This window comes from Ambystoma mexicanum, chromosome 12, assembly GCF_040938575.1.
Source record: "Ambystoma mexicanum isolate Mex_15411 chromosome 12, UKY_AmexF1_1, whole genome shotgun sequence".
Classification (NCBI taxonomy): Eukaryota; Metazoa; Chordata; class Amphibia; order Caudata; family Ambystomatidae; genus Ambystoma; species Ambystoma mexicanum.
This window is the reverse complement of record NC_090936.1, coordinates 610,790,853-610,814,265: the sequence shown is the minus strand read 5'-3', so window position 1 is coordinate 610,814,265 and position 23,413 is coordinate 610,790,853. Positions and strand designations below refer to the sequence as shown.

Here is a 23,413-nt window from a genome sequence, read left to right as displayed (position 1 = left end):
AACAAACTTATCAAAAACAGCTATCAGAAATCTTCAACTAGGACCAGACAATCGTTGTTACAAGTAAGACCCAAAATCGACAAAACTGTGATCGATCCACACAGAACCATCAATTTTACCACGAACTATAGTTCTAACAATTCAATCATTCGGAAAATTCTTAGCAAATACTGGAACATCCTTAAATCAGATTCTGACCTTACACCGATCCTGGAAGTCAAACCTACCATCACTTTCAAGAAAGCAAGCAATCTCAAAAAAATGCTCAGTCCGTCACATTTTGAGTTGAAATATCCTGATGAAAAATCCACTATACAAACAATGTGGCTTCAAAAACCTATCAAAGGCTATTACAAATGTGGGCAATGCTCCATGTGCCAATATGCAGAAAATGGTAAAACAACCGTCATCAAACCCAACGGCACCAACTTCACCATACAACAGCTGATCAATTGCAATAGTCAATTTGTTATATATATCATTCAGTGCGCATGCAAAAAATTATACATTGGGAGCACGATCAGAAAACTCAAGACAAGAATCAGTGAACATATCAGGGCTATTACCAACAGAGATACAAGATCACCAATAGCCAATCATTTCACAGAATCACATCATCCTTCTCAGATCAGTCAGATAAAATTCTACGGAATAGTAAAATTGAAACCGGCCCCAAGAGGAGGGAATCTACAATTAAGACTTCGACAACAAGAAGCAAGATGGATTTGTATGATGGACACTTGCCATACAGGTCTTAACACAGACCAGGAGATATGTCATTTTTTGTAAATCATAATAAGAGATATTTACCTCTATATTACTTTGTAAATTTTGCAACAAATACAAGGCTACAGGAACACTAGAATTGGATCGAGCAAATATGGCGCTCTTAAAAATATAAACAACCATTAGATACGTGCGCGTGAAGTCATCACGTGATGCAACGTGCGAATGACGTCATTCCGCACGCGACACACGCATGACGTCACTCCGCACGCGACTCTATGTGAAACCCATTCACAACATGTGGAGTTCACTGACCACATCAGACAGTATCGAGAGAGCGAGGAAAACACCGTTCACATGGTAAGCAAGGTCTTTTACAACTATTTACAACTCTTAAGAAAACTTGGTATTTAGACTAACTTCGTTGCTTCGAACAGTCTTTAAGTTCAAAGTCCGCACAAGCAAACTTAGATACTAAACCAAACCGTACTGTTCCAAGGCAACATATGAGTTCATTTACATTGTCAAAATCCAGGAATCAGTTGTACATGAAGATAATACTGAACTATTGAAGTATAACAAATAAGGATGATTATGACTAGATTTTTTTGGAAAGTACCTTTGACCCAGAGATACAAATATAAACTAGATGCTCTTCACTCTTTCAGACCAAACCGGATGGAATTAATAATATTACCTACATCAAAGGAACCATCATATACATGAACAAGATTTGATATTTAGTTGTAAGTATCTAACTCAACATTGACTGTATAAACGTCAACATAAAACACTCTGTTCAAAATTGCCCATTTTTTTCTTTATTCCCACCTTTTTCCTCTCAGATCTTTCCATTTGCCTATCTACCTACAAATTCCTCCTGAAGAACCGCCATAAACCATGTGGCGGAGAAACACGTGTTGAGGATAATATTACCTAGTGAATGAGGATAATATTACCTAGTGAATTAAACTAGGGCTTCGCAATTTTCGAGCAACAACGTGAAGACAACATTGACTAAACTTTGAACCAATTCAAATTGAGGCCAATACTGCCGAGTGAATTAAACTAGGGCTTCGTAATTTTCTAGTGACAACGTGGGATACAGCAACTTAGTGAATTCAACTAAAAACTTAGAACCAATCTAAATTTTGAATTCTTTTGTCTCTCCATCAACCCAAATGTCGAGTGAATTATACTAAGGCTTCGCAACTTTCAAGTGACAACGTGGGACACAGCAACTTAGTGAACTCAACGAAAAACTTTAAACCAATTTAAATTTTGCATTCTTTTGTCTTCCCATCAACTTATATGTTATGTTCAAGATGTAAAAAGGAATCCCTATTTGTTTACAGCACAATAGAATTCTGAATAAAAATGACAAATGGAACCTAAAAACGAGAAAGTCTCTATATTATAACATTTAATTTTGGAGAAGCGCTAGAGGAGGGCTTCTCTTCGTTTTAGTTTTGTCCAAGCCCAGGTCAACCTCTGTGGCATCCCTCCATTTGCAGCATCTCTACTTTTTTTCATATTCAATTTAGCTACACTTCTCCATCAGAGCGCTAACACTGTTTCTAAGGTTGAAAAAGTCTTTCTCAATATATTCTGTCAGCAGTGGGCAGCTCTAAAAGGAGAAACTCAATAAGCGATATCATCAGTCAGGACACTATGATTAGGAACTATGAAAAACGAGAGGAAGAAGCGGAACTCATCTTTTCGGGATTATCAGAAAATCCAACAACCAAACCGGATAGCAATAATACATCATTAAGACAATTATTCTTAACCCAAGAAAAACTTCTCAAACAAGAACTTACTTGCTGGTGGGAAATCAAATCTTTAGACAAATACCTTCAGATAGGACGCATACCACGAGGACTAAGAGTCTGTATATTTCCTCCATTTGAAGACGACGATATAGAAGAGATCAAAGATTGGGAACAACTACTTACCACCACATCCAACGAAATGATACATAGATTAATCAAATATGCCAAAGTAAAACATATTCGGCTAATACAAGAAATCACCAAAGTGAAAGAAAATATTGAAAAACTAAATATTCCTGAGAAAACTTTTAAGAATTATGAAATTCTAGATGAAATCATAGATAAATACGCATCAGATATCAAGATTAAAAAACAGAGACAATTTTTGCGAGATGAACTAGACTATAAATTCAAAAGAGTCTATACATTCAATAAAAGACCTACAACAACATCAAGGGGCAGATCAGCATACTTTAAGCTACAAAAAACAGCTACAACTCCTCTTTCCTCAGATACGGACACAGTGAGTGATAGTGAATTGGAAGAAAGAAGCGTACCTCCATCAATCTTGCCCACTGCATCTCAAATGACAATTCCCAACAGGAACAAAGAATCCCAATACAATTCATTTGGATCCTCTTCCTCTTTTTTAGAGGAATTTCAACAACAAAAATATATGAGGAATTATTCAGCACCAGGAAAAAGAAACCCTATTATGACTCTTCTACCAAAACCAAACGTGGCAAGAGAGGAGGAATCAAACGCAAACATAGAAGAAAAAACAAGAGTACAGACCAGATCTCAGACCCCATTACCCCAACGGAAGACCTAGTCATCAACCTTTCAAGTTTGGAACTAACGACACCACTAATTCAAGCACTTAATAAAGGACTCACCTTTTGTCCAGGTCGTAATTATGATTATTTCAACACAGTAGTTGATCTCCACAGTTTTTGTAGAAAACTCAAACTAAAGAAATATTTTGCAAATATGGAAATCAAAAGACACACCACTGAAATAACACCAGTACCATCGGAATTAACAGTTAAACATGTGGAACTCACAGTCGATCTTCTTAACATCAATGATGAGACAGATCCCTATACTAAGGAGAAGTTCATGGAAGAACAAAATATACCATTGGGATTAGCACAAGAAACCAAACTTAAAGAAAAATCCAAATTCACACCAATCTTACCTCCAGAAAATGTTATTGATACTTTCTGCAAAGTAGTTCAAAAAGAACTCAGAGACATCTACATCAACAATAAAATGAACCAACATGCAAAACTCAAGATAAGGAATAATCTCACACCCAACCAAAGTCAAGCATTAAATAATCTCAAGAACAATCCTGAGATTACCATAAAATCATCAGACAAAGGCGGAAACATTGTGCTACTCAACACAGAAGACTATATACACATGGCACTCACCCATCTAAAAGATCATAAATGTTATGAAAAAATCAAAGAAAACCCATTCATCAAAATCAGCGAACAATGGAAAACCATGAGCAGTCATTGGAAAGACTTGGAACTACTTAATGAAGATGAATACCGATATATGATCACAACTAATCCGATTACTCCAACAATATATTTTCTACCTAAGATTCATAAGAAATACATCAACCTACCAACAAGCAGACCAATCATTAATGGTATTGGATCAATCACAGAGCACATTTCAGAATATATAGATCATCAGCTTCAACCATTAGCAAATTCATTGGCATCATACATCAGAGACACCACGCACATTATCCAATTGATCGACAATATACCTTGGAATGACAACTATTGGCTAGTTACAATGGATGTAACAGCACTTTATACAAGCATCTTGCATGAAAAAGGACTTCTAACTACAGAATACTTCTTGAAAACACGATCTATATCTCTCAACGATCACAACAATATGATTTTAGAAATGTTGCAATTTACCCTTCAAAACAACATTTTCATCTTTAACAACACTCTCTATCGACAAATACAAGGCACAGCCATGGGAGCAAAATATGCGCCATCATATGCCAATCTCTACATGGGCCATTTTGAGATAGAATTTGCCTGGCAACATCAATCATTCACACACCTAAACAACATAATTTTTTGGGCCAGATACATTGATGACATCTTTTTGATTTGGAACGGACCATTAACAGCATTTAAAGATTATTTCAACTATCTAAATCACAACACCTATAATTTGAAACTAACCACAGAATACAGTCAAACTTCAATCAACTTTTTGGACATCACCTTCTATATCGATAACAATACCATCTGTACAACACTGTACACTAAACCTACATCTGTTAACAGTCTACTACATGCTTCAAGCAGCCACCCCAAACACATCATCTACAATATACCTTATGGTGAAATACTAAGGGTCAAAAGAAACTGTTCAAAAACTGATGATTTCAAACAGAAAGTAACATCCACAATGAGCAAATTCATCTCCAGAGGATACCCAAACAAACTTATCAAAAACAGCTATCAGAAATCTTCAACTAGGACCAGACAATCGTTGTTACAAGTAAGACCCAAAATCGACAAAACTGTGATCGATCCACACAGAACCATCAATTTTACCACGAACTATAGTTCTAACAATTCAATCATTCGGAAAATTCTTAGCAAATACTGGAACATCCTTAAATCAGATTCTGACCTTACACCGATCCTGGAAGTCAAACCTACCATCACTTTCAAGAAAGCAAGCAATCTCAAAAAAATGCTCAGTCCGTCACATTTTGAGTTGAAATATCCTGATGAAAAATCCACTATACAAACAATGTGGCTTCAAAAACCTATCAAAGGCTATTACAAATGTGGGCAATGCTCCATGTGCCAATATGCAGAAAATGGTAAAACAACCGTCATCAAACCCAACGGCACCAACTTCACCATACAACAGCTGATCAATTGCAATAGTCAATTTGTTATATATATCATTCAGTGCGCATGCAAAAAATTATACATTGGGAGCACGATCAGAAAACTCAAGACAAGAATCAGTGAACATATCAGGGCTATTACCAACAGAGATACAAGATCACCAATAGCCAATCATTTCACAGAATCACATCATCCTTCTCAGATCAGTCAGATAAAATTCTACGGAATAGTAAAATTGAAACCGGCCCCAAGAGGAGGGAATCTACAATTAAGACTTCGACAACAAGAAGCAAGATGGATTTGTATGATGGACACTTGCCATACAGGTCTTAACACAGACCAGGAGATATGTCATTTTTTGTAAATCATAATAAGAGATATTTACCTCTATATTACTTTGTAAATTTTGCAACAAATACAAGGCTACAGGAACACTAGAATTGGATCGAGCAAATATGGCGCTCTTAAAAATATAAACAACCATTAGATACGTGCGCGTGAAGTCATCACGTGATGCAACGTGCGAATGACGTCATTCCGCACGCGACACACGCATGACGTCACTCCGCACGCGACTCTATGTGAAACCCATTCACAACATGTGGAGTTCACTGACCACATCAGACAGTATCGAGAGAGCGAGGAAAACACCGTTCACATGGTAAGCAAGGTCTTTTACAACTATTTACAACTCTTAAGAAAACTTGGTATTTAGACTAACTTCGTTGCTTCGAACAGTCTTTAAGTTCAAAGTCCGCACAAGCAAACTTAGATACTAAACCAAACCGTACTGTTCCAAGGCAACATATGAGTTCATTTACATTGTCAAAATCCAGGAATCAGTTGTACATGAAGATAATACTGAACTATTGAAGTATAACAAATAAGGATGATTATGACTAGATTTTTTTGGAAAGTACCTTTGACCCAGAGATACAAATATAAACTAGATGCTCTTCACTCTTTCAGACCAAACCGGATGGAATTAATAATATTACCTACATCAAAGGAACCATCATATACATGAACAAGATTTGATATTTAGTTGTAAGTATCTAACTCAACATTGACTGTATAAACGTCAACATAAAACACTCTGTTCAAAATTGCCCATTTTTTTCTTTATTCCCACCTTTTTCCTCTCAGATCTTTCCATTTGCCTATCTACCTACAAATTCCTCCTGAAGAACCGCCATAAACCATGTGGCGGAGAAACACGTGTTGAGGATAATATTACCTAGTGAATGAGGATAATATTACCTAGTGAATTAAACTAGGGCTTCGCAATTTTCGAGCAACAACGTGAAGACAACATTGACTAAACTTTGAACCAATTCAAATTGAGGCCAATACTGCCTAGTGAATTAAACTAGGGCTTCGTAATTTTCTAGTGACAACGTGGGATACAGCAACTTAGTGAATTCAACTAAAAACTTAGAACCAATCTAAATTTTGAATTCTTTTGTCTCTCCATCAACCCAAATGTCGAGTGAATTATACTAAGGCTTCGCAACTTTCAAGTGACAACGTGGGACACAGCAACTTAGTGAACTCAACGAAAAACTTTAAACCAATTTAAATTTTGCATTCTTTTGTCTTCCCATCAACTTATATGTTATGTTCAAGATGTAAAAAGGAATCCCTATTTGTTTACAGCACAATAGAATTCTGAATAAAAATGACAAATGGAACCTAAAAACGAGAAAGTCTCTATATTATAACATTTAATTTTGGAGAAGCGCTAGAGGAGGGCTTCTCTTCGTCATTGTTTAACCTAACTTGTCTTCTTTCCTATGTCCTATGCTGATATACAACAGTTTGATTTGTATGCCATTAGAACTGTCAGCAGTTAGTGCATTTTAAAGGAGTCAATAGTTAAGTGTGGTACCACAGACATTGTATATATTTGCTGTATTAGATTTTCCAAAGTACAAAGTGTGTTATTAATTGTGTGTATATATTGAACCTTATTTATATATAAAGAACTGTGTTCACACATAACAGTCCGTGGACATTCCTTTGTGGGGGGCTTGGGGACTACACTGTACTTAAGAACCAGGTTGCATCACCTCCTGAGAGCTTAAGCCTTGGTTGCTCGTCCATTACGACCACAATAGAGAACCTTGGCTGGGGTGCCCTGTGCTTCTACTCAGCCATAGAGGGCGGGAGTACAGATAATCTCCCCTGCAGTCTTTACAAATGTTAAGGAGAATTCGCAGAATGTGCCAATTCCCTCCACCTTAGAGACCCCCAGCAACTTTGCTGGATTTTGAGGACTTGATTTTTTTTTTAACCTGGAGAGAGTGAGACCCTTCCCCCCCCCCACCCCCCTCCCACTCTCTCATGTATTTTAATGTGATTTTGTACACCGTTTCTTTTGGTTATGGGGCCTGACAAACTCCATAGGCATCATGTTTACATTGTGACACACACCTTCAGTGCAGTGGCACAGGGAAGTCTCTTCAGATTTCCCAAAGGTTCGAATACCTTCTCTGGGATAAACTACTGTTTCCCAGAGCAGTAAAGTGAAATTGACTTTACTTACATTTGTAACTTTCTAGAGCCAGCACACACCATTTTACAATAGGGTGCTGGAGGGGTTACCTAGAATCCCCCTTTATCTAGCTGCTCACGTAACATTTTTTAGGTTACTCTTTCCTCACTGAATGGCTGGTGGCAGTGGTTTTAACTACCGTGGTGTGCATTTACTGCGGGCTGCATTCGCAGCTGCAGTATAGCACCCAAGAGTGCCTTTTTTGTCAAAATGGCCCTGGTCTTTGCTCACCCCATTTTTTTGTGGAAAGATCCTTCTTGAGTATTACTCTGCGTGCCGAACCAGGTTTGGGGTCATAGTTCACTTTGCCTTTGGCAGGATTCACGAGTGAAGCCTGCCTCTGGCTCCAGGGTGTCTGCGGTAGGCATGAAGTGAGGGAGGTGCCCGAAACTCCGTGCTTAGTCTCCTACGAGACCCAAATGCACTCTGTGGTGATTGGCCGGCTGACTGTCCGGCAAGGACAGCCACCTGTGACTGACAGCTAGGCTGGAATGAATGGGAGAGAAATGAATAAAAGGCGAGGCTTTTGGCTTGGAAGGCAGAGTTGACCACTGGACGAAGGAACCGAAGGAGAACCTGAAGAGGACGCCTGCAGCAACTCCTGGACTGTTGGTTTGCCCAGTGAAGCCCTGCTGCAGTGCTGAAGCGACAAATGTGCATTGACAAAGAAGTTACTGCAAGGACGACTTCTCCCCTTGAGTTGGTGGGACCAATCAACTCCAAAGTAAGCCACCTGGACATCCATCTCAGAGCTGGTTTGAATTTCCACCGAGTTGCTGCTGGAAACAAGATTGTGTGCGTTGCTTTTAAGCTGCCGAAGAGCTCCAGGAAGATCCTCTGGAGTCCCAGGAAGCAGGACTGACCGAGCCTGAGCCCCCTCAACAGAGTGCGGGACCCCAGAAGCAAGGAAAGTAAGGCCCAACTGCCAGGAATCGCTGTGTTGCTATTTGTGGTAGACGCAAGGAGCTGAAACACTGAACAGCCACTGAAAGTGAAGTTTGCCGGCTGCGAGTGACAGTGCTTTGAGGGTACTGCGTGTCACTATACAAAAAGCAGATGCCTACAGAGTTTAACTCCAAAAACACTGAAAACAAATCCTAGTAAGGGAAAAACACAAGAGGGCGTGAGAAAAAGGTCCCACTCACTCGAGTAAAAATGTCAAAGTCTCAAGTCCAGCAAAAGAGCTGGGGGCCTCTAAGGTGGGAGGAAGTTAGCACAGAAATGAAAATTCTCCTCAACAGTTATGAAGACCAAAGGGAGATGTAGCAGAAATGGGAAAAGGAAGTTACACATATCACCCAGTGTCCTGCAGCAACAGGATTATCCCCCTTTTCCTGATAACATTTTACCTGATTTACCCACAATCTCTAGGAAGCATTACAACTCCCATAATTCATCCCCACTGTTTTTCCCCAAAACCACTGAGACGAAAAGGCAAGTCGGAGCCATGAAGATTATCCATATGAACAGTATCGTGGGCAGCCTCCATTTGTCCCATTAACAAGGTCAGGCAGGGCTGGGCAACCATTCACATCGACTTCTGTTAATTCTCCCAGCCAGTATACAAGGTCGAGCACACAGGCACAATGAATAAGCTGGGGATAACAGCACAGAGGCCAGGAGGAACAAACTGCAGCTGGTGGCACCCTGGAAGGCCTGGAAGAAGGAGCACTGCCAAAAAACTGAGCCTGTGAGTACAGGGAAGGCTGCACTATGGCCAGGGAACTCTGTCTCCAGGGAGACAAACCAGGGGAAGCTGGGGTTACCTGGCACTACCCATGCCAGAGTTCCTCCCCTGGGTGAGACACTGAAGCCCTGGGCCTTTGAGGGGCAGATGGTGAGACCCTGAGCTCAGGAAACATCCTATTTAAGACCTGCAGCTCCCAAAACCCCAGAATGCTGTTTTAGGGGACCTGGCAAAGTGGGAGCGAATAATAACGTTGCATTATGGGACTTGGAAGTCCATAGACATTTTTTTGGGATGAACTATTGAGCAAGGTGATGCACAAGAAGGAACAGTTCTTCCAGGGCGATGTCGAACCAGGCAGAGCAGAGCAACAGGCAGAGGGGAGGAACCAAGGTACAGAGAAACCTTGGCCACCCCGGCGAGTATCGTTACCTCGGAAGGGCCTTGAAGGTTGCGCAAGGAAGCCCATGTTGAGGCCCAATCTCAGACGAGAGAAGCCTGAGAGGCCTAGTGGAAAACTGAACTTTTTGTGCAAAGCGAGAGGGTCCGAGCCCGGCTGAGGGAGACCTATAAATAGTTAAATGAACAAACTGATAAAAAAAGGAAGCACAGCTAGAGAGAACAGACAAACCTCTTTCAAGGATACCAGCCCCCCTCCCAGAGTTGGGGAGGTACAGCAGCAGTTGTGTTATTAGCCTTTACTTCAGGATCAAAGCCGCAGAGCGATGAAATGAATTTGCACAGCCGGTGAGTTGATGAAAGCAATTAAAGTCCAGTCTGCGTTAAATGAAACTTGATGGCAACTGTATCCGACGAATGAAGGCTGCGCATGTGCTGATAAGACGCCCAAGAAAGCAAAGCATTGTAAAGAAAGATAAATTAAAGATACAAAGTAACAGAGTGGTCTGGCAAACTCGAAAGCCTCTGAAAATGCCCGAATCCATAGAAGCGGCAGGAAGAGAAAGAAACAGATGCAAGATTTGAACTGTTAGGTTTGATCCCAGCAGAAGGAAACCTGGATGAAAGAGTTCTCTTTGAACTTTGAAATAAGTACTGTGCTCAAAACTACATTTACCAAGAGGCCTTGGTGAAGAAGAGAAAAAGTGACGTTTGAGGAAAGAAGGTCGAAGTGGTCATGCAGAGGTAATAGCAAAATCCTTGCAGCGTCTAAAGTCTTAAACAGCGGAAGGAAAGTGAAAGGAGGCTTTAGCCCGACGGAGGAAAGCCTATGAAGGTGTGATTGAAGCATGGGGAAGAGAAACCCCCACAAATTGTGATTGAAAGGTTTGAGCCTGGTTGAGGGAAACCTGCACTGAATTGTGGTAACCAGAAGGAATCAAACTTTTGTTGAACTGTATTACAAGCTAGAAGGTGACCTGAGCTGGAGTGAGAGAAAGCCGAGGGCTAGAGTCGGAGTAAGCCAAGAGGTCCAGCGGATAAACTAGTGACTTTTCGTGGAAGGCCAAGTAGGCCCTGGTCAGCCAAACGAACTGTCTCCTTAGGTCCGAAGCCAGAGTGTGTCGCAAGGTCCAAGTGTGCCACCTTATCCCGTGCTACAAAACGTGGGCAAGGGAGTTCACTCAGCCCTACTGACAGTTCTTTTGAACACCGATTTTCCTTTTTGCATTACACATTCCCTTTACACATTTAATGTATCAGAAAGAGGGCAGGCATATGGTTTATTAATATAGGCCATTTTATTTTGACTAAGGACTGACTATAGATATATTTTCTTTTTGTTTGATGGTCGAGAATACTTCCATCTTAGTTTTAGGGGAAGATCAGAGTTTTCCAATCCCTTTTAAACCATCAATAAAGGTTTTGAAACTTGCAGGTCTTGTGTCTGTCTACTTGTGATACAATGCCTTCCTCACAGCTGAGGAACTGTGTTGGCTGGGGTATTTACTTACCTTAAGACTGATTTCTGTAAAGCTTTTGGGGTGTTTTCTGTGATTGGGAGTACTCCCATCCATTTCACCCAGGCCCCGGAATCCTCTTAGGGTGTCTTCTCAGATGTCCCTGGACCCCAACTAACTTTAAAGTTAACTACCTACTTGTTGGGGGCGTCGCTAACTAGCCATGGGATAAGCTAGAAATCGGAGTCTCCCAACGATCCCGACATGATCCAAAGAAGCCCGCCAGCTGGAGGAGTTGTGCATGTCATTGAACCAGAGATATAGCCGTGTGAACGGGAGCAGCATGCAGCGCTTGCCTTCCATGCTCATTCCGATACACAGGGAATGAGTTATGTACAAAAGAAAGGAACCGAAGTCCTTAGGAAGTCACGGCAAAATGGCCACCACCCGCAGACAAAGGAACTGAAAAATACCCTGGCAGACCCCCTGTGGTACGGAGCAACAACGCCATCGACCTAACTTGGAGCGACCAGACATTGCTTGGCAGCCCAATAGAGATAGCAGGAGCGGAGGTGTCGGAGAGAGTGGCCGGGCCCCTGCGACACGTAGCTGCGGAACAGAGCAGCTCGTGGACTGTGGACGAGATACCATCTGAATGTGACGGTGAAGACGCGGATCAGCAGGCTGCCAGTGAAAGCGCCAGAGCAGCGGTCTGGAGCAGGCCCGGGCCGAGCGAGGTGGAGAGCTCTGTATGGATGCCATCAGTGGATATTGGTGCACAGGTCCTTCCATTATGAAACTGGTGAGCACGAAACTCACGCTCCAAGCGTGCCTAAACGAAGTAGCTCAAGCACCGCTGGGGCCTCCGGCAGTATACAACTGCCTGACAGTCTGGAGCAGAGAGGGCCCACTCCGGGAGTGGAATATACATAATAACTACCTGCACCCCACCACCAAGACAAAGGGAACCGAGAGAGGGGACAAGAAGCCAGTGTGCCAAAGGAAAGATTGCACAGGGCACATGACTAGGGCCCGCAAGAGGCGGGATACAGATGGGGCAGTGGAGTTACTGGTGCGCCAGACACAGGAGCACCTATGCAGCCTATGATACTGTGAGAAGCAGTAGCCTCAAGGTACAGTGCACAGAAGACCTGGGCAAGAGCGTGAAAGACTCTAAACCCGAGCAGAGTGGCACTAGACACAGGACACTGGCCTCTCACTAAAGGCACCCAGTAGCTGATCCCACAGAGGCCGGTACGAGGGCCGCAGAAAAGCGGAAACTCACTCATGTGGCGAGGATACCCAGCGATACGGAAATGGCATCCAAACTACCCAAGAATAAAGGGAAACAACCCACCATGGAGGACTACACCAAAACACCACAATCAATGGAAGGCACCAGAAGCAAAGAGAAATCCACAGACAGACCACACCAGCGCGCAGTGATCAACAGAATTTGGAGGCGATAGCAGACCTAAAAGTTGCATGGGAAACTAAACTAGAAGCTGCCATGACCTCTGGAACTCCCTACCTACTTCACTAAGGAATGAAAAATCATACCCCACCTTCGGCAAAAACCTAAAAACCCTTCTATTCCACTAAAGTCTATCCACCGGCACAGTTATGCCTGCACTGTAACCACAGCATAGCATAACCTAAGTTCACTGTCACAAGGCTAAGGTGAATGTTCCCAAGCACAGCTAGGCTTGCACTGTAACCACAGCAAGCATAACCCCCGAATCTCAATGTCCTACTGCAAATAACTGTTTTACTCTTTTACTGTACTATATACCTATGCTATGTTCAAGTTCAAGACTGCTGTAACAGTGCCACGATGCCCCAGGGCAGTTCTGTGTGCTTTATAAATGCAAATAAATTAACCTCAAAACGTCCCTTGAATTCAAGATTGACGCAGTACAAGTGGACGTTAAACTATTGCGGCAGGACGTTAAGAGCGATAGCGGAGGGTACAAGCGAGCTGGAGAAAGATGTCAAATCGGATACAACCACTTGCGCGGTTAACACATCTGAGATCCACATACTGTGTCAACAAGTGAGCAATCTGGAAAACAGAGCTGAGGAGGCAGAAGGATGGGATAGTAGGGTTACCGGAAGGCGCAGAGGGATCTAACCCCACAGACTACATAGAAACCATGCTGTTGCAAGAAATTGAAGGAGGGGCACTCACCCAAAGATTTTCAGTGGAGAGAGCACACCGGCACTAACGTAAACCAGCGCCAGGAGCCACCCCCCCAAAGCCGATCGCCAAGATCCTAAATTACAGAGACAGAGAAAAAATCTTGGAACATTTCCGGAAAGGGGGCACAATACGGAGGGCTTCTGCATCAATAACAGCGTACCCGGACTACACTATGCTGGTACAGAGACGCCGTCTAAACTTTGGAGCAGTTAAGAGAAGATTACAGGAAGCAGGCTACAAGTACATGCTGATGTACCCAGCGAAACTGAAAGTCTTTCATAAAAACAGGGCAATTTCTTTTGAGGCCTCGGAGGAAGCCATGGATTGGTTGGATGCACAGAAAGGCTCATCGGAGACGAACGAACAGCGGGATGGCGGAGGCGACAATTTAAGCTGCGATGGCAACGACTGAGGTGCTGTATAAACAATAACAACTTGAATATAGATAAGTATATAGCAGAGACAAGTAGGGCAGGAAACACGGACTGGCGGGATACAATGTAGCATAAATGTGGGAGACGTAGAGCATCCAACTTGCACCTCACTAGATCACTCTTGCACCCCTAGAGATAGTTTAGTTGGGTTGCCAGTAGTGTGGCAACCCCCCGCTGTGACCCTAGCACCGGCGTAGCTGTGTAGGGACTAAATGCGGGAGAGCCCTAGATCCAGGGATGGAGCTGGGCAACAGTTGGGAATGGGAAGGGAGGGGAGTTGGAGAATTTGTAGTGGTAGTTGTTAGGGAACGAGCTTGCACCCAGGCGCTTCTGCGCAGGATCCACCCCAAGTATACATGGAGGGGAGGACAAGGAGGGAGGGAGAAGGGACGGGATATGGATGATAATGGGAGACCTTAGAATAGTAACTTGGAATGTCAGAGGACTCAACAGCTATCTGAAGAGAAATAAGGTGATGTACCTGAGGAGGCAAAAAGTGGACATAGCCCTATTGCAATTGACCCACCTCACTAAAGAGAAACAAGAGAGTGGAGGGGGACCACCATAGGAGCAACGTATTCGGAATACGCCAGGGGAGTAATCACCTGGGTGGCGCCAAATGTGCCCTTCCAGATGCTACAGACTACAGTGGAGCCGGATGGGAGGACGGTAGTGATTCGGGGGCTGCTAGAGAACAGAGAACACTGCATCATAAACACATATGCCCCCAACCAAGACACAGTGGCCTATTTTAAGACATTATATTGTAAGATCAGCCCTCACATAGGAGGCGCAGTTATATGGGGCGGGGACTTCAATTGTACGCTGAATCCCAAAATGGACAGATCAGACACGAAACAGGACAGGCCCAACCCTGCAATGAAAATGCTACAAACCCTGCTAAGAGACTTTAGGCTGGAAGACATATGGCGGCAGCAACACCCGAATGATAGGCACTACTCAGATTATGCCGCCCCACAAAACCTGCACACGAGACTGGATTACATGTTCACGACTCCGGAACTTGTGGGGGAAATGACAGGCTCAGAATATAAGTCGAGAATATTATTGGACCACTCCCCTCTGGTCCTGGCATGGTGACATCAGCCCCCCAGAGCCAGCATCCTGACACGGAGGCTTAGAGCCGAGGCATTGAAGGACACTGCATTCCGGGAGGACCTAAGGGAGAAGATAATTGAGTATTGCGAAAATACTGGAAGCGTGCAGTCAGAGGGTACCCTATGGGAGGCTTTCAAGGTGGTAGTAAGGGGGGGGCGGCCATATCCAAATCTAGAGGGCTCCAAGGGGGTATAGCGTGAGAATTACAGGAGACAGAGAAGAAACTAGAAGCAATTATGAAAAGAGGGGGCACCCCACAGGAGCACACTGAACAAGTGAGCCAATTACAACAGGCATGCGCTGGGCTGTGGTAGAGGTTATGCAACCTGAATTACGAAAAATGCATTGAAAGACAACACACAGGGGGAGACAAACCGGGGAGGCTGCTTGCATGGCTATACAAGAACGAGACACCAAGATCAGCAATTAGGGAGATAAAGGGAGAAGCGGGCCAGGTCTGGAACACCCAGGAGAGTGTGAACGAGGGATTCCCTAGATTTTACAAACACCTCTATGAAGACACAGGAGAGATGCAGAGCAGGAGACCCAAGAGACGCTAGAAGACATAGGCTACCTAAATTGAGTGAGGAAGATAGGGAGAACCTGGATGTCCCAAAAATTCGAGACAGTGGTAATACACCTGCCCATGAGAAAAGCCCCTGGGACAGACGGGCTCCACAGCGAATAAGACGTATAGACAAGAAGTGTTCCCCCCGCTATTGGCAATGTTAAACGAGGCCTTCGAGAAAAGGGAGACTGCAAGAATCACTGAGGGAGGCAGTAATTATTCCACTCCTCAAACCTGACAAGCCAAGCACAGACTGCGGGTCGTACAGACCACTATCCATGCTGAACCAGGACAGTAAAATGCTCACGTCTGTGCTGGCAAATAGACTTAAGCGGGTAATAAATAAGCTCATACACCCCAATCAAACCGGATATGTCCCAGGTAGAAGCATATCCGATAACCACAGGAGGCTCCACCATATTATAGAACAGTCAGAGGGCGACCCAAGCGAAATAGCAGTGGTCTCGTTAGACGCAGTAAAAGCCTTCGACTCTGTAAGGTGGCCTTGGATGATGGCGGCCTTGATAGAATACGGGATGGGACTGGGGTACCTGCGGTGGGTAAAGATGGTGTATAGCTCCCCAACAGCCAGGGTCAAAACTGGGGCGATAATTTCGGATAAATGGCAATTTAGCAGAGGCACGAGACAGGGCTGTCCATGGTCCCTGATGTTGTACATCCTTGCTCTAGAACCACTAGCGATCTTTTTGAGACAGCAATACGAAGAAATGGGGGTTTACACCAGGGGGGGCCGCATTTCATATCATTGTATGCGGATGACATGTTATATCTGCGGTGCCCAGAGGAAAACCTGCAATATATCTTAGAGGTGATGGAACGCTATGAGACTCTCTCGGGTATAGCGGTGAACCCCAAAAAATAATCGAGCATGTTCCCCTTGGGGAGGTACAGAGGAGTCCCACAGGAGAACTTACCTATCCTACAGATAGCCTGGCAGACCAGAACATTCAGATACCTGGGGATTAACATATAACACACGATCGCAGACGAGCACAAATATAACACGGAAAGGGCAGTAGAAGGCATCAAGAACAGTATGGGTTTCTGGGCAAAGCTCCCTCTAGCCATGGTGGGAAGGGCAGCCTTGCTCAATATGGTGATCCTGCCTAGGTTACTACATTTTTGTGTGAACATCCCACACATATTGCCCAACACTATTAAACTCCACAGTTTATGCAGAGGTTTCCTGTGGCACACCTCCAGAAATAGAGTGGCCCTATGGAAATTACAGAATACATATGACAGAGGGGGTATAAACCTGCTGAACTTTGAGATATACCACTTGGCAGGGCAGCTACAATATGTCAAGAGCAACGAATCTAGATTGTTGAGGAGAGAATGCGACCCTTACTTCCTAAAATAACTGATATGGCTGCCCAAACCAGAGACGAAGGGGCGATCAAGCTTGCTGGAGCTGGGCTGGAAGACATGGCACAAAGCGTATCGTGTTATGGAAAACCTGACCCCATGCTCCCCGAAGGCGCCACTTGTGGCGCTGTGTGGGGTGGATGAACAGCTGAAGAAAGTGATCCGCAAATACTTGGAGCCGGTAGGCCTGGCGACTCAGAGACATATGGCAAGAGGGGAGGGCACTGGACTTCCAAACGACAACCGATGAAACTGGGATACATACGGGGCAATACATCATATACACTAGAATAGTTAAACGGGTGAAGGAAACGTGGTCCGAAATGGCACTAGCAGCACAATCCGATACTGCCATAGAAACGATGCATGATATATCTGAGGGAGGGCACAAAACATCCCGGATTTATGAATTGGTGATGTCTAGAGTGGGTAAGGAGCTGCTCTAATTGAGACGGGACTGTGAGGAGGCGGGAGAACCTATGCAAGACGGGCAGTGGGAAAGGGCTCAGAGATATCATAAAAAGGTATCCAGGAATGCGAGGCTGCAGCAGATTCAGTTATATGTCACCCACAGGGCGTACATGACCCCCGAAAGATCGCCAGATTTGGGAGTACAGAAATACAAAAATGCCCCAAGTGCGGGGAGGTGGATGCTGGTATGATCCATATGTTCTGGTCGTGCCCAGAGGTGGGAATGTTCTGGGAGGAAGTCAAGCTACGACTATCTGAAAAGGGAATCAAGTTAGATGTGGAATCCGTGTGGGGATACATGATATGGGGGGGGGTGGAAGAGATTTACCAGACCACGCAATCTGAAACACGTATGCAAACTCAAGGACCTAGCCTACATTCTGGCCAAAAGAAGAATAGCCATGAGCTGGAAAGCAGCCCATAGACCCAGATTAGAGGTATGGTGGAACAATCTTCTGAAATGGGCAGATGCTGAGACAGTAGTATGGCATGAGGCAGCCAACAGAGGCGAGGATGATGAAGTGGGACCTCTGATAGCATGGAGACAAACAGTAGCCACATTGTCGGGAACCTCCCATGCCAAATCTAGTGAATGTGATTTGTCCGAAAACTGTGAAGGGGACTAGTCCCAAGAGAAGGAAAGTCAGAAGAACTGAGGTGGAAGCTTGAGTTAAAGAGGGCGGGGGAGGACAGTAATAAATAACATGCAAATGTATGCTATGAAGCTTGTGGCTGGAAATGTCGGGTGTGTTGGTTATGTTTTTTTGTTGTAAAAACCAATAGAAATCTATTTTAAAAAATGACCTAGTTTAAACAATCTTCCATAGGAACTCTGACTTTTGCCTGCAACATAACCACATCTCACTCGGTTTAGATCTACTTGGTTGAAAATATTGGACCTTTTCCAATTTGACGCAATTGTTGTTGGGTTTTCTTTTTTGGGCGAAAATGCGGGGGAGAGGGGCCCTCCCTAATCCCCTACCAATTCCCCCCACCTTAACCTATACCCTTACCCCTCTCCATATATTTTTTTAATTTAATTTACTGAAAAAACGATCGAAAGAATTCAGTCAAACCAAAAAGGTCAAATGTTTTTCAAATCAAGTATGCTAATGCCTCTCACCCAGCCTACAGCTTCCACCTACACCACTGGGGTCCCTCTTCTGCCTCCGAGTGAACTCCTACAATAGAATTCTGTCTTGAAAAGTATAACAAGTGTTTGAAAGTACTTACTTGTGAAAGAGTTGGTTGGTAACTGTCAGACTGGACAGTTACAAAAGTTGTTACTCATCTTCAATGTGTGTTGTGTAATGCTTTATATAAGGTTAATTTACTGAGCTGTGAATTGGTTGTGCCTCTTTCCCAAAGGTAATGCTGTTGGCTTCACTAACTATTTATTTCATAGAATAGGTGTATAGGTTACCCAACTGGGTCTTGCTTCGCCTAACTTGCTATATAACCTATTTAGAATAAGTCTGCCTTGGGTTTTACCTACCCAGAATAACATTGAGTAATTCATAAAGTAACATTGGGCTTTGATTTCCCTGGTCTGTTTTATACAGATGCTAAAACAGTCTTCGGTCTATACAAACCTTTAAGTTGCTGGTAGCTCCATTTAAAATATATAGGCTTTACATGCCTTGAGTTAGCGGTGTGCCATTCTAAAATAAGTTAAAGCTTTCTTGCTTATCTTAGAGTGCTCCACTGAGCTGAAAACCTACTGTGATTGTATATATAAGTAGTTATAGGTATATACTGCTCCTTGAAGGAGTGTTCCACTATTCAGAAAAAGTATCCTGTTAACAGGGTTGATTGATTATGTGATTTCTTTGCTGAGCCTCACTGCATAATAGCCAGGGTCTACTACACTTGTATTACAGAAAGTAATCTAAAAAGGAACAAATTGTTTTTACTCCCCATGAATAGGTGTGCCCTATACTAAATTTGTTTTATAAGGTCGGACTTAACTAGAAATACGGTTAGTTTTCTAAATAACTTAAATATGTTGGTCTCTGTACTTTAAAGCATAGTGATACGTTTATTTGATCCATGATAATACTAATTTCCCCCAATTTCCCCCAAGATTTATCTCGGCCTACTTGTATTTAAATAAACAATTTATTTTTACAATACATAGTGCTTCAGTGTTTCTTTGAACCATGTGTGTACTGCAATTACTTTGTACTGATTCTACAGCCCTCTCTCCCTCCTAAGAGGAGCCTAGCTGCTATGTCTATGCTACCATATACTCAGGTGGTACAGCCTTATACTAAGAGTGGAGTCTTTTACTGTCTCAGTTGAATGGGTTTACTAAACCCTTAGTTGGACTTTAGAAAAACGGTGTGGTTCCGTTTGGTTCATTCCTACATCTGGTTGTCTTTTGCGTGGTCCCATGCGTTTGTGGCATATTGCGTTCCTTAGTTGTAGGTTGTTTTAGGTGTTTCTTTGCGATTGGGTTGTTGGTGTTGTGATCTTTTGGGTTTCATTGGTTTGTACGTCCATTTACATTTTGCTTTCTTTTTAGGTTGCAGGGGCTGTAACCCACATGCAACGTTTTCCTGGTTGTTTGTGGCAGTTTTTGGCTTCCTTAGGTTTGCGATTGTAGGCATAATGGTTTAGCGTCGGGTGGTTGTGGGGGGGAGGGTGTGAAGGTGGTTGGGGGGGGGGGGAATAGCCCGGGGGTCCTTGCCTTGCCGTTGGATTTACTAGGGGAGGTGCTAGGCTTGATGGGATTCAAGCCTTTTTGTTGGGGTTTCTGGTTAACTCTAAAAGGGTTTGTCTAGTTTTAGATATAGGAGGCAATGAGAAAGACTTTCTGGACCGGAGGGGAAAGGCCCAAGTTTCAGAGCACAGTAGTTAGAGATAGTGACACTCCAAGATTCTAGTTTTCTATGTGGTTGAACTATGGTTATCAGGCACAGCCGGGCTACCCATTACAGGTCAGGCTGAATGCCAATAGCGGCGATTTAGGTCAGTCAGGCTAAAATTTGAGTTAGGCTCTCTGGCAAGATGATGGCATCTAGGAATATAAGGTTATCTGGAACAATCAGGCTAGATGTGGAATGCTGCTATCTGGCACAATCAGGTTACCTGGCACAGTCAGGTTGCCTGGCACAATCGACCTATCTGGCACAATTAGGTTACCTGGCACAATCAGGCGGCCTGGCACAATCAGGCTAACTGTGGAGTGCTGCTATCTGTACAATCAGGCCACCTGGCACAATCAGGCTATTTGGCACAATCAGGCTAGATGTGGAGTGCTGCTATCTGGCAGAATTAGGTTACCTGGCACCATCGATCTAAATGTCAAATGCTATCTGTCACAAACAAGGCTATCTGGCACAATCAGGCTAGATGTGGACTGCTGCAATCTGGCACCTGGCACAATCAGGCTGCCTGGCACAATCAGGCTACCTGTGGAATGCTGCAATCTGGCACAATCGGGCTACCTGGCACAATCAGGCTACCTGGCACAATCACGCGAGATGTGGAATGCTGCTATCTAACAGTTATACTCAAGCTAAGTAAAACCTATACACTTTTTTTACAGGAGCTATAAGCAACATAAAGGCAGGTGTAAAGTGATTGTTTTTGTGTCTAGCTATCCTAACTGTGCCAGATAGCAGCATTCCACATCTAGCCTGATTGTGCCAGATAGTGTCACACTCACTTGTGTCTCTGCGGGAGCGATGGAGCCTTTGACCTCTTTCCCAGAGTTCTTGCTACCCAACCTGGTCGGGGGGAGTCAACCTGCCAAAGGAGAAGGAAAATGCTGAGATACCGAAAGGAATCTACCACCCGGGCCCCCCTCCCTCATGTCCCATGTGTAGTGGAAGTTCAATTAAGCTATCAACCCTGGCTCACCTTAAGGTTTAATTGAGCGAGCTCTCTATCCTGCGGTTTGCAGGGGCGCAAATCTCGGGAAAAGGTGGTCCTGGTGCCTCTCTTGAATGCCTTTTCTTATGAGAAGTCTTGGAGCCACTCGAGTTCAGAGTTGGGTTACTGTTCCAGATCACAGTGGGTTACCCGGGGATTGCTGCGAAACGTGTTGAGATCCAGTTACTTCACTGGCATTCCTGAGCTGACTGACTATGCAGGTAAGCGTCTATAGTTCCAGCCATGAGTTGCTCAGATTGCGACGGAAGCAGCTGTGCAGGTAAGTGTCATTCGAGCTATGCGCGGCGTAGAGAGAATGTGGAGCACTGTGGCGTGAGTCTGATTATTTGTTGTCCGTACTCCACAGGTGCCAAAATGTTCGTGAGAGAAGGAGTAGACTGAACGCTCTAGTATGTGCTGCGTAAAGCTGACACAGATTTGTTAACCGGGTGAGCGAGAGCGCTACCCGACTGTTTCCTTTTCTCTTTGCAGGTGCTGAGATGCCAGACCTATGCGCACGTGGGCTGGAAGTTCTTCAGAGGACTTGAGCTGGAACGCAGTGAGCGTGTTGCTCGCAGAGCTTACAGAAACACGAAGCGTAGAACGGTCTTCTGGCGTGGCTAATAAAGCCAACCACTCCCGATGACTAGAGCGCGCAACTTGTTCAGGAACTTGTTCAGGAATAAACCCTCAAAGGCCATGTATAAGGAACAGGAAGTGATGTTACCCTAAACCCAGACAGGCCTGATAACAAGGGTAAGTGAAGGGTGTTATGGGGTGAAACCAGTGTGCCTCACAGGTGCAAAAGGGAGGTCGTGCTTACTTGCAGTGTATGCAAAGCCCGCCAGGCCCTTACCCACCTTGTCCCTGCCAGGCACCTAGTACTCATGACAGATAGCCTTGTTTGTGACAGATAGCATGTCACACTTAGAACAAGAGAAACGGTCCACCACTAATCGGTGGACAACCATAGGGCACACTTATGTCTGACAAACGTCAGTCAATATTAGATTCGTTGTTAAGTAAAAATATTTTTTATTTTTTATTATATTTTAGTTGATTTCATTCGAGACAACTATCTCAACTGAATTATACATGTATAACCTACAGAGGTTAACATTTAACGTACACTTTGTGTAAAGTCAATACATTGTACATAAAGAAATTTAACAATTTATAAACATTATGAGCAAACATGAGAATTTATGACATTCACATTATCTCAGTCAAGAACATGAGGTTCATAATCTCACAAAAAGTATGTACGACGCGTTTCGGGACTAGCCCTTCTTCAGGTACAATTTTGAAGCTTTACTTTTCTTGTAGTCTAAAATACAAATAAGAAAATATCGGGCTTGTATTCAGTTTTAAAATATATATTGGATTTTAACAATAACCATAGTAGAAAGTCAAAAGGTACATAACTGACCTGTGTTCAAAGGGTACCAATGATAACTGGACCAAATTAGGTGGCATCAGAGAGTTGATAAGGTCTTCTAGATGTTAGTTTATGAATCGGGCTGATACCTAATAGAGAATTGCATATTTACAAAAACTCGTCATGAGTCTTATATGTACAAAAAAACGCAAGTGGGACCAAGTCGCTCTAAAGAAGCGCTGGGTCCCACTCCACGTTTATGTCATCTGTTATTTCAAAACCAAAACATTCGGCTCACCGTATTCCTATGTAATATTTGGTTGAGTGCGAAGATTTCAGTGCACAGAACGTCACTTGTAAAGTTCGGCTACATGTCAATGGTGGTATTGTTCGCGTTTACCTTCCGATTCTATCCACAACAACGCTCTCTGAAAGGTGACAGTAAATATTGATTACGATATTATATCAACTACTCTA

The 23,413-nt window shown here is 43.6% G+C and overlaps 1 protein-coding gene and 2 long non-coding RNA genes across 3 annotated transcripts in view; 2 read left to right on the top strand and 1 right to left on the bottom strand.

The window, feature by feature from the left end:
- The window catches only part of TMX2 (thioredoxin related transmembrane protein 2), a 403,380-nt gene that overhangs the window by 235,185 nt on the left and 144,782 nt on the right, over positions 1–23,413 (bottom strand). The window lies entirely within an intron of this gene.
- On the top strand, positions 1,184–2,131 carry LOC138513026 (uncharacterized). The gene is made up of 2 exons (XR_011281656.1): positions 1,184–1,472; positions 1,572–2,131. It is a non-coding gene; the product is annotated as an uncharacterized lncRNA (long non-coding RNA).
- Positions 6,163–7,110, top strand: LOC138513025 (uncharacterized). Its single transcript, XR_011281655.1, has 2 exons — positions 6,163–6,451; positions 6,551–7,110. It is a non-coding gene; the product is annotated as an uncharacterized lncRNA (long non-coding RNA).